Source organism: Hypanus sabinus, chromosome 2 (genome assembly GCF_030144855.1).
Source record: "Hypanus sabinus isolate sHypSab1 chromosome 2, sHypSab1.hap1, whole genome shotgun sequence".
NCBI lineage: Eukaryota > Metazoa > Chordata > Chondrichthyes > Myliobatiformes > Dasyatidae > Hypanus > Hypanus sabinus.
This window is the reverse complement of record NC_082707.1, coordinates 49,654,565-49,662,873: the sequence shown is the minus strand read 5'-3', so window position 1 is coordinate 49,662,873 and position 8,309 is coordinate 49,654,565. Positions and strand designations below refer to the sequence as shown.

At 38.6% G+C, this 8,309-nt stretch overlaps 1 long non-coding RNA gene across 1 annotated transcript in view; it reads left to right on the top strand.

The window, feature by feature from the left end:
- Positions 1 to 473: 473 nt before the first annotated feature.
- Positions 474 to 8,309, top strand: part of LOC132378622 (uncharacterized) — a 29,008-nt gene continuing 21,172 nt past the window's right edge. Inside the window, exons 1-2 of the long non-coding RNA XR_009507134.1 lie at positions 474 to 608; positions 3,859 to 4,033. This is a non-coding gene — a long non-coding RNA (uncharacterized LOC132378622). The remainder of the gene's footprint in view (positions 609 to 3,858; positions 4,034 to 8,309) is intronic.

Genomic DNA, 8,309 nt, shown 5'->3' with positions numbered 1-8,309 from the left:
TCTGTTGCCAGACCTAAAGGCAATGTCCCAGACTTTTAGTAGGGTGTGCACCTCTGCATTCAGCCAGAGCTTCTGTTTGGGTCATGTTATGACTTTTCTGGAGGCATCAACATTGTCTACACACATACGAATGTAGTCTGTGACAGATGAAGCAGATAGCTCTGGTCTGTGTCTGCTCCGTTTGTGGAAGCCTGCTTGAACATCTGCCAGATCGTTCGATTGTAACAGTGCTGGAGCATAGAGATTGCCTCATTAGTCCACACAGCGATGGTCCTCTTGAATGGTTCCTCCATTTTCAGCAGCAGCCAATATGTTCGGATTAACATTATGGAGATGTGGTTATAAAGGCCAAAGTGCGGGCGTGGGATGGCTTTGTAAGTACTGCGTCTGTTTGTATAAGCATGTTTATTCCTCTAGTAGCCATGGTGATGTGTTGGTGGAATTTGGCTAGAACGTCCTTCAGGTTAACATGATTGAAGTCTCCTGCAATTATGAAGGAAGCGTCTGGATGCTTGTTTTGCAGAGCGTTTTTGGCATTCACTTTGACAGGATGAGGAATTCAGGGGTGCTATCAAAAGATTCTTTCTTTGTTGCTGCTGTATTTTAAGGTATTCTCACAGTGGTATCTTTGAGTAATGAGCAATTAGGGAATGAATATACAAACTAGTTGGTGGGGTGGGTGCAATCAGGCAGGTTACCCTGACCTGAAGAGAGGAGAAATTATGCTGAGTGTTGTGGAGTTTTGCTCATTTAGATGACTGGAAAGCATTTTATCTTCTGCACCTTTATATGTGATGGAAAAAATTTGTGGAATCATGTGATGAATCATTCACTCAGTCTGTGGCTTCTTGTTACAGTTAATTATGTGGTTAGTTAAGTTCATTCTCTGGTCAAGTGTGACCTTCAGGAGGTTGTTATTTTGACCATGAAAATGTCTTTCAATATCATAAGGAAGTTGGACTCTCTTTGGGTCAGAAGGGCTGCTAAGTAAATAAGGAAAGGTAATTCAGCATTTAATGGTATAAGATTTAGATTTTATAAGTTGATTTAAAGATTGTAAGAAAGGCAAAGTGCAGGTCCTGGAAATAACCAATGGGCATTTGGGGTGAGAGAATGCAATATATTTTTCGTTGCCAAATTTGAAACTGCAATTGTTTTGTTAACTGTTTTTTTTCAGTAGGTCAAGGATGACTGAGAAACCTAGAACTGCTTTGTGCAAAATGATTCATTTGTAGCTTCAAGACAAACAAAAGAGAAGAAGTCATGGTGAACAAGAAGTTGGCAGTAAAAGAGATTGGAATTACTGAGCAAACAAATTTGATTTCTGTTTCCTGTTCAGGACAAGACCAATCCTCCACTGGGATTGCTGAAGAGAAAAGAAGAATTTGCAGCAGGCTAAAATTCCTGCGTATCATAGCATCTTTCAAAACATTTAAGGCCACTAACATAGTATTTGACATCTGATTAGTTTCAATTAACATGTTATCAATTTGCGCACAATTAGCTCCAACAGGCCAAAGGAGATACTGGCCAAGTGATACATTCCAATGATTACATAGAGCACAGAACAATACAACACATTTTATGTTCTAAAGATTACACAGAATACAGAACAGTACAATACATATGTTCTAATGATTACACAGAGTACAGAACAGTACAACACATGAACAGGTCCTTTTACCCCACAATATTGATAGTGATCATGATGTCAGTGCCTTTCATCCCATCAGCCCATAAATGATCTATATCCCTCCACTTCCTGCCTATTCATGTGTCTAATGGCCTCTTAAACATTCCTTCCATATTTGATTCTACCACCTCATCAGACAGTGATTTCCAGGCACTTATCACTCTCTGTGTAAAATATTTACCACGCAAATCTACTTTAAATTTCCCTCCTCTCATGTTAAAGCTGTGCTTTCTGGAGTTTCATATTTCCATGTTGGAAGAAGACTGACTAACTACCCTATTAGTGCCTCTCACAGTTTTATATACTTCTATCATATCACTTTTGGTCTCCAGTGCTCCAGAAAATAATGAATCCAGGTTTGTCCAACCTCTCCTTCTAACTGATGGTATCCAAACCAATTGTTGATTTAAAAATTAGCATTGATGATGACCGCCCTGGTCTTTGAAACTGTGGAGCAGAATCTTGTGCATCCGCTGGAATAAGCAGACAATGCCTCATCAAAAAGACACACTCTTAATGCTGTATCACTTCTCCAGTACTGCACTGGCATGTTAGAATGGACCTCTGGTGTGAGACTTGAACTCAATGCTTCTGACTAAGGTCACTATGTTACCTTATGAACCAAGGCTCAGAGTATTGAAATAGGAAACTTATCTTCAAAAGTTGTCTTAAGCATTAGTATTGGTATACATATTGAATTGATAAAAGTTTGTTATTATCACATACAGCAAGATACAATGAAAAGTTTGTCTTTCGTATTATCCATACAAATCAAATCATTACATGGTGTATTGAGCAGAACAAGGTAAAACAATAACACTTTACACTCTAAAGTGTGAAACCGTAGAGAAAATACAGTGCAGGCAAACTATGAAGTAGCCAGATCACAATAAATTAGATTGTGAGTTTGAGAGTCCATCTTATCTTATTAGGAAACCATTTAATAGTCTTATAACAGTGAGGAAGAAACTGTCTTTGTGCTTTCAGACTTCTTCTGCCTGACGGGAGCAGAAGAAGAGAGAATGTCCTGGAAGGGTGGTGCTAACTGCTTTATTGAAGCAGCAAGAAGTGAAGCCAGAGCCCATGACGTGCTGAGCTGTGTCAATAACTCTCTACATTTTCTTGTGGTCACATGGACAGCAATTGGTATATCAAAGCACTGTGTATCCAGACAGGATGCTTTATAAAAATCGTTAAGTGTTAGAAGGGATATGTCAGATTTCTTTAGCCTTCTAGGCAAGTAGAGGCTTTGGTCTGTTTTCTTGGCCATAACATCAACATGGTTGGACCAGGACAGGTTATTGGTAATATTCACTACTTGGAACTTGAAGCTCTCATCACCATTGACATAGACAGGAGCATGCACACTGTCACCCTTCCTGAAATCAATAAACGTGTTTTTTTGACATTGAGGGAAAGGTGGTTGTTATGGCACCATGTTACTAAGTTCACTTTCTCCTTCCTGTACTCCAACTCAACATTATTGGGGATACAGCCCGCCAGAGGGGTATCATCTGCAAACTTGTAAATAGAGTTAGACCAGAATCTGGCCATGCTGATATGAGTGTACAGGGTAGAGTGGTACATAGTGTAGAAAATGTAGCATGCACTGTTATTGATGCAAACAGATTAACTCAACTATAATAATGTACCACTGATTTTGAATACTAGTCCAAGCACAAGAGAAATATAGCAGTGGATATCAATAGTTAACATTTTAAGGGCTCAAGATGTGTTCTTAATGTCTGGAACTTTCTAATATCAAAATCGTAAAGCATATTAGTTAAAAATTAAGTACCTCAGGTGCACGGAAGACCAAATTAGAATTAATTGAGTATGATACAGGCTGATGAAATTAGGAGTAAGATCAAGATTTGTATAAAAGCATGAATAGAGCTATAGATATTGAGAGAGAATTGAGATAAGAATTTTCAGTTTGAAACCATATCTTCCAAAACGTTGTTTTCCTATTCTGTGAGTTGAACAGAAAGAGCAAAACTACATGACAGCATCACAGGCTTTCACTTCATCACTCAAAAGCAGAGTTTTAAATCCTAATGTTGATTTACACCTTGCACTAGCAACACCTTTTGAACAAAGCATTGTTTTTAAACAAACTTATGGAAAAATTATTTTCATGTGCTAATGTACTTTTCTTCTAATAGATATTTTACTTCAAGGGATTCTCCTGATTTTGCCTTCGCCCACATCATCTATGTTGGAATATTAGCAAAGACAACATTTTGTTCTGAGTGTACTTAGCAGAATGACTGAAGTTAAAAGCTCTAAATGGATTACCATCACCTTACTTAGCCATTAGGCAGCTTCTCATGCTTGAAAGTAAGTTTTCTTATTTTCATTAGAAACACTTCTGTAGCTATTCTACTATGGATAATAGTTTATAAAATGAATGGGTTTCTTGCTATTCAAGAAGGGCAATGAAACTTTATTACATGTTTCTGGTAGAGCATAAATGAAGGTCACCTTTTGTTCACAAGGCAATTACAAACACTAACTTTTTTTTCTGTTGCTGAGTAAACTTTGCTTAATCTTTATCTCCTTTGATCTCGGGTCACAATGTTTAGATGTTTACAAATACTTTTTAGTTTGGCAGAATGTACCAAGGCATCAATCCACTCTTGTACTAATACTTTTTTTTCTAATTCAGAGATATTAGATGACATTGTTACTCCGATCAAGGACTGTGGGAGCCAAAATAAAGCACAGACAAAATAAATGCACAGACTGTAAGATCAAAAGGCATAGGAGCAGAATTTGGCTACTTGGCCCAGTGAGACTGCTCCACCATGCCATCACAGCTGATTTATTAGCCCCTTCAACCCTATTCTCCTGCCTTCTCTCCATATCCTTTGACATCCTGAATAATCAAGAACCTATTAAACACTGCCTTAATATACCCATAACTTCACCTGCACAGACTTGTGTGGCAATGAATTTCACAGGTTCACTATTTTCTGGCTAAAGAAATTTTTCCCTATCTCTGTTCTAAACGGATGTCCCTCTATTCTGAGGCTGTGCCCTCTGGTCTAATACGCCCCGACAATAGGAAACATTCACTCTATCGAGGCCCTTCAATATTCCCCCTCATTCTTCTAAACTCCAGCAGGCCATATGCCCAGAGCCATCAAACGCTCTTTATACATTAACCCTTTCATTCTCATCAACCTCCTCTGGACCCTCTCCAAATCCAGTACATCTTTTCTCAGATAAGAGGCCCAAAACTGCTCACTATACTGTAAGTGCAGTCTGACTAATGCCTTAAGAAGCCTCAGCATTACATCCTTGCTCTCTTATTCTAGTCCTCTTGAAATGAATGCTAACATTGGCCATCTCTATCACCCATTGAACCTGTAAGTTAACCTTTAGAAAATCATGCAAGGACTCCCATGTCACTTTTGCATCTCTGATTTTTCAATTTTCTTCCCATTTAGAAAACAGTCTATGCCTTTATTCTTGCTACCAAAGTGCATGGCTATATATTTCTGTACATTATATTCCATATGCCACTTCTTTGTCCGTTATCCAAATCTGTCTAAGTCCTTCTGCAGACTCCCTGCTTCCTCAACACTACCTGCCCCTTCACCTAACTTTGTATCATCTGCAGACTTAAGCCACAAAGCCATCCCATCAATTCCCTCATTCACCTTGTTGACAAATAACATGAAAACAAACAGTTGCAATACTGACCCCTGCAGAACACGAATAGTCACTGACAGCCAACCAGACAAGGCTATTCATTCTAGAGTTTTTCATCTAATACCATGGATTATTATCTTGTTAAGAAGCCTCATGTGTGGCACCTTGTCAAGGTCTTCTGAAAAAATAAGTAACCAACAACCATTGATTCTCCTTTGTCTATCCTGCCTGTTATTTCCTCAAAGAATTCCATCAGATTTGTCAGGCAAGATTTCCCCTTAAAGAATCCATGCTAACTTTGGCCTACTTTATCATGTGTCTCCAAATACACCAAATCCTCATCCTTAATCATGGATTCTTATTATTGTTATTTATTTAGTGATATACCATGGAGTAGGTCCTTCTGCCAACTTGAGCCACACTGCTGCAGCAATCTCCGACAAACATGATTAACCCTAACCAGATCATGGGACAATTTACAATGACCAATTAACTTACCCAGAATGTCTTTGACCTGTGGAAGGAACTCGAAGCAACCAGTGAAAACCCACGCACTCCATGGGAAGGATGTACAGACTCCTTCGGATGGTGTTGGAATTGAACTCCAAACTCCAGAGCATCCAGAGTGGTAGAAGTATCGTATTAACTGTAAAAAGTCAGGCTAACAGGCCTATAATTTCCTTTCTTCTGCCTCCCCCCTTCTTAAAGAGTGGAGTGATATTTGCAATGTTCCAGTCTTCCTGAACCATTCCAGAATACATTGGTTCTTTAAACATTACTAATATCTCTACAATCTCTTCAGCTAAACTCTATCAAAACTCTGGGGTGTAGTCCATCTGATCCAGATCACTTATCTACCTTTAGACCATTAAGGACTTTCCAAGCAACTACACTCACCTCTCTCACCTGACACTCTTAAATTTCTGACACTATGCTAGTGTCTTCCACAGTACAGACAAAATACTCATTAAATTGATCTGTCATTTCTTTGTCCCTGTAGTGTTCTCGCACAGGTGTAAAAGAACTCTGAACTAAACACCGAGGTAAACTGTAGTCAATGAAGACAGGATCACAGTAAGATTAACCATTTACTGTTCACTCTTCCACATTAACGTATGGTGAAAACTGTTGATAAAACAATACAAAATATATACAGTATTTGTTTCCTTCTTGATATCACATTTACATCATAAATACTTGCAAAAGTAAAACTACAACAACTACATTACATTAAAGTGCAACATACAGTCAGAATCTACCTACACGATTGACTGCTTTAAATACACTTCAATGCAAACTATCCGCAACTCTTTAAATAACAAAAACATAAACCTTATCAACCGTCATTACTTTTAACAGAATCAGCGTTAACATTTTTAATTAAACATATCGATTATCTCATGAACTTACAGTGTTGCTTCACTGATGTTTCTAGTGCGTAGAAAGAAAACTTTTCTTGCGCTGATCCTGCACATGTGAGCCGCCTCCTTCCCGTTTCTCCAAACCGGTATTTTCCCACAAGACGTGGCAAAACCGGGTGTGACGTCATCGCATGCTGCGATATATCACAGACAACGAATTTACTTTAAACAATCTTAACTTTAACTAGAAAACAATAACAAATGAATTACTAAAGTGAAAATATTATAAACTAAACAAATGCCATAAAGGCAACACAATCCCACATTACTTTGTCTCAAGCTTCATTTTCCAGTGGTCCAATATTTACTCTCACCACCTTTTTATATATGAAAAGTATATTGGTATCCTCTGTTATGGTTTACCATCATATTTCTTCTTTTCTGTCCTGATGATCTTTTTTATTTGCCCCCTGTTGGTTTTATAAAACTTCCCAATCCTCTAACTTCCCACTAATTTTGCTCTAATATACGTCCTCTCTTTGGTTTTTATGCTGATTTTGACTTCAATTATTAGCTACAGTTGCCTCATCCATCTTTTAGAATACTTCTTCATCTTTGGGATGTATTAATACTGCACCTTCCAAATTGCCAACAGAAACTCCAGCTATTTCTGTGCTTTTATCATCCTTGATAGCCTTACCTTTCAATAAATGTTGGCCGTGTCCTCTCTTATGCCTTTATAATTTAATTTACTCTGCTGTATTACTGACACATCTGACTTAATCTTCTCCCTCTGAAACTGCGGGGTGAATTCTATTATATTATTATTACTGCCTCCTATGGGTTACTTTACCTTAATCTCCCTAATCAGATCTGATACATTACATAACACTCAATCCAGAATTCTCTTTTCCCTAGTGGGCTCAGTCACAAGATGCTCTTAAAAAGCTATCTCGTAGGCATTCTACAATTTCCATCTCTTGGGATCTAGAAACAATCTGTTTTTCCCAATCTGTTTGCATATTGAAATCCCCCAAGACCTAAAGACCATAAGACTTTTGTCTATCCTGCTTGTTACTTCCTCAAAGAATTCCAGCCGATTTGACAGTGATGATTTTCCCTTAAACAAACCATGCTGACTTTGTCGTCCTGACAAAAGGACTTGGCCCAAAACGTTGACAGTAATTCTTCCTATAGATGCTGCCTGTTGCGTTCCACCAGGATTTTGTGCATGCTGACTTTAGCCTACTTTATCATGCGCCTTCAAATACCCTGAAACCTTTGCTGAACTAAAGGAGTTGGAACTGGAACTGGATGAACTCTAGATCACTCAGGAAGCTGAGGGAATGAAAGGACAAAGAGAGAGATAGTTATGCACAAGGCACAGGAAGCAGGAGAATAGCTGACAGTCAGGAAGGGCAAAGGGGTTAAATAGCCAGTGAAGAGGATGCCTGTGGCATTCCCCCTTAACAACAGGTATACCACTTTGGATACTGTTTGGGGGCAAGGACAGAGGTGGGGGTGACCTTGCAGGGAAAAGTCACAGTGTTCAGGACTCTGGCACTGAAACTGGCCTTGTGAATCAGAAGGGAAGGGAG